Below are 3,338 nucleotides of genomic sequence, written 5' to 3'. Positions count from 1 at the left end.
TCGCCCAGCCATTCCATGGCGATAGCATCGCTCCCGCACCCTCCTCCCCATCCACCCCCCAGCCTGGACCCTTTACCCCAGCACCCAGCCCCACCGCACACCCACCCCGGCCCCTCGCATGCAGCACCCGGCGCTTCCCCTGTGCCCGACTCCCGGGCTGGGATGGGGGGGCAGCTGAGCTGTCCACCGATTCGGGGCACAAACCTCCATGGCCCACACCACTCCTTCCAGCGACGACGAGGAATGCAAGCTTTATAAAGTAACGAAACTCTGCAGAATCTGATTCGTGCTTCGAAGAAAACAAACAAGCCTTTAGCTGTCTTCTACTTTGAGCGCATGCCTTTTTATAGGGAAAAGAAAACAACCTACCGTGTATTTCGTAACTTGATTTTGAGTATTTGCTGAAATGGATCTTTATGTAATAACTAAAAACATTAAACTGTTTAGGGCGGGGAGGGGGGGGGGGTTTTCTGGGGTTGCTGTTTTTTGTTGCGTTTACATTTGGAGAGGGGTTGCGCCACCACGATGCTCCTACCAGGGGTCCCGCGGCTGCCAGCCCCCACCCTGCGCCACGGCGGCTCGTCCCATCCCGTCCCGCAGCACCAGGAGGGCGAAGGCACCCATGACCCCCCGGTACCCCTCCTGTCCCTGGGGCACCTTCCCTCACCCCACGGGTCTTCCTGCAGGGCAAACCCAGGCGGTGGCTTTTGGGGAGCCACTGGGACGCAGCTTTCAGGAGAGAAGACATGGCCGTGAAGGGGAATTTTGGTCTCACCTCTTTGCCGTCAGGTAGAGGTCCGAGGGTGGGTATTTTTCCGGCAATTCTTCCGTTTCTTGTTCTCCTTTTTTCCGACTGGAACCTCTTTGCTCGTTGATGTGAGACTCCTGCAGCGCTGCTGCCCCGGGGGACTTTCTAGCTGCACTCTCTTCATCTGCATGGCGTTTAACTTTCTAGACGGTGCGTGTGTTGAAAAACAAAGAAATGAACAAAAACCCGCTTGTTTTGGACATAAAAAAAAAAAAGAAAAAAAAAAGAAAAAAAAAAAGGGAAATGTTTTCTCCATGTAAATTCTGAGCGTGTATTTTGCCTTTTTGTGGTTTTGAATGCTTTGCTCTCTGTCGAGGCAGGGACGGCTGCGGCGCGAAATGCAGCCCCATTCTTGTAGACTGCAAAAATATTTTCCCACTGGATGGAGGGGTAGAAATCCAAACTGTTGGGGCATGAAAAGGCCCTGAGAAGTGTTTCGGTATGTCCTGCTGTGCCGGCGTTGCAATGATTGCTCGCTGGTGATGTGTGTAAGGAGATGCCTTTTTGGGGGCAAATCACACAGGTTCTCCACAGGTGCAAATGTGCATACCCATGCCCTTGGTGGACCTGTGCTGTTTGATTGTGGAGCTTTGTTGGCTTGCAAGAGATGGCCCCAAAGCAGGGAAATCCGTGCAGGGAGAGGATTAGCTTTTAAAGTAGAGTTTGGGTGTTTTTACAGATCTGTTTTTCTTCCTGTAGTTGTGTAGTGCTGAAGTTTTTTTCATTTGTAAAGGAAGGACTCAGCTCTTTCACAGTTCTCTCTCTCCCTCTCCAGAGCTGGCTCTGAAGCCAGCCATGGCGAGTGCCTCATCTACCTCCTGAAGCTCAGGCTCTCTGGGTGTCAGGAGTATTTTTTTGGGATTGGTATGAGATGGATGAGGAAGGAGGAGGTCACAGCAGGGCTCTGCATGGGGGCTGTAGTGCAGATGTAATTTCAGCCTGGTTTTGGAGGTGCCGATAACGTGGACCTCAGGTGGGCTGTGAGGGTGAAGCTGCTGCTGGAGAAAGGTCTGGGACAGGGAGTGTGGTGGGGTTTGCCAGGGATGGCGGATGAGATGCTGGTGTAGATACAATCTCTTTTGAGAGCCCAGTTTGGGCGGTCACTGCTAGGGAGGAACATCTTGGTGACCAGGGAGGCTTTGAGCGATCTTCTTGGAGGTGGTTTCTCCTCTTTGAGGTTTCCCTACTGTCATCTCTCCAGCGACAGGTTCCTCTGGAGGCAGCTGGATGTCCTTGCAACACCTAAAATGCTCCCAATCCTTTTCAAGGGAAACAGAGTCTGGGGTTTCAACTCCTTTCTAGTCTTCCAGTCAAGCTGAAGCCTGACCAAGGAAGACCCAACTTTCCAACCTGCCCACGTTGGCAGCATTAAGCACCTGCACTTTAGGGGTCTGTTCTGCCTGGTTTCTCTTCCCCACCTTGACCTGCTTCTCCAGAGCAGGTTCCTGTATCCCCAGAGCATCTCTGAGCAAGCACTGATAAACCACCACCCTTTCTTTTAGTAGCCATGGTGAACAGCTTCTGTCTCTGTCTTCCTTCACATTTCCTGATTTCTCCTAAACTTGCAGGAAAACTGAAAAAAAAAGGACCTCCTGTCCCCATCAGGCTATGGCACATTTCATTTCCTAGTACAGACACGGCCCAAACCACCTGGTTGCCTGGCTGTCAGGGTCAAACCAAACTCAGAAGTCCTCCAACTGATCATCTCCCACCTCTCGCAGACCACAGGGGATATCTGAGTGGAAGCACTTGCTGCAGTGGTCTCAGGCTCCCAGCTCCGCAGGTGGGCTTGGGAATCGCCTGTTTTCCCTTTCTGTCTGCCGGGTCCAGGTCCAGCTGCAACATCATCATTTCTCAGGTCTTGCTGGTGTGGCCGCTCTGGAAGAAGAGGCCACTCCTGAGCCTCTGCTTTTTGCTGGAGGATTGGGCGGTCCTCTCCTTACCCCAACCAGGCACAACTGGGAGAGCTGTCTTTCCCCGCCGAGTAAATGCCCCATCTGCCAGGCACTGAACCCCCGTCTGACCCCAAACCTGCCTCCCCTCCCTTTGCCCTCCGTAAGTTGATGCCTACATGGAGCCCCAGAGGTTGGAACAGGCAGCAGCAGCCATCTCCCCCCACTTTGAGCTCACGGTCCAGCCAATAGCAGGATCTCTGGGAAGGACCAGCAAACAGCAATGCCGTGTTTGAGAGGGCAGCCACACAGCCCCATGGACCAAGAGGTGTCTGTCAGCAGACGATCCCATAACCACCTCCTCTGCTCATCCCAGGAGCCAAGCTAACCCTTCTTCCTCACCACAGGATGCATCTCATGGTGTACACTGCTCTCTTGATGCAACCACCATGCTCCTGATAGCAGGGTAGAGACGTCGCCATTACCCATTTCCAAAGGTGCAGGTCCCAGCTCATCCATACCAGGCAGGGAAACCCAGATGTGAACAGGCTGTGGGAACATCAGAGAAGGGGCTGGTGGCCCCTCTGCCATCCATCCCCCAAAGGCCACCCACGGGCTCCCTGCCCCTTGGCTGAATG

Source organism: Charadrius vociferus, unplaced genomic scaffold (assembly GCF_000708025.1).
Source record: "Charadrius vociferus isolate BGI_N301 unplaced genomic scaffold, ASM70802v2 scaffold529, whole genome shotgun sequence".
NCBI classification, from domain to species: domain Eukaryota; kingdom Metazoa; phylum Chordata; class Aves; order Charadriiformes; family Charadriidae; genus Charadrius; species Charadrius vociferus.
Note: the sequence above shows the minus strand (reverse complement) of the source record.